We start from the raw sequence: 238 nt of genomic DNA on the forward strand, positions 1-238 counted from the left end.
CTTTAAAAAAAAACTACTAGAACTGGTTAATAACTTCGGTAACATTGCAGGATACAAAATAAATGCCCCCAAATCAGTTACATTTATATACTCAAATAATGAACTAACAAAAAGAGAAATAAAGAAAGTAAGCCCATTTACAATTGTCACCAAAAAAATAAAATACCTAGGGATCAATTTAATCAAGGAGATGAAAGACCTCTACAATGAGAACTACAAACCACTTCTGAAAGAAATT

Source organism: Galeopterus variegatus, unplaced genomic scaffold (genome assembly GCF_000696425.1).
Source record: "Galeopterus variegatus unplaced genomic scaffold, G_variegatus-3.0.2 Scaffold1276, whole genome shotgun sequence".
NCBI lineage: Eukaryota > Metazoa > Chordata > Mammalia > Dermoptera > Cynocephalidae > Galeopterus > Galeopterus variegatus.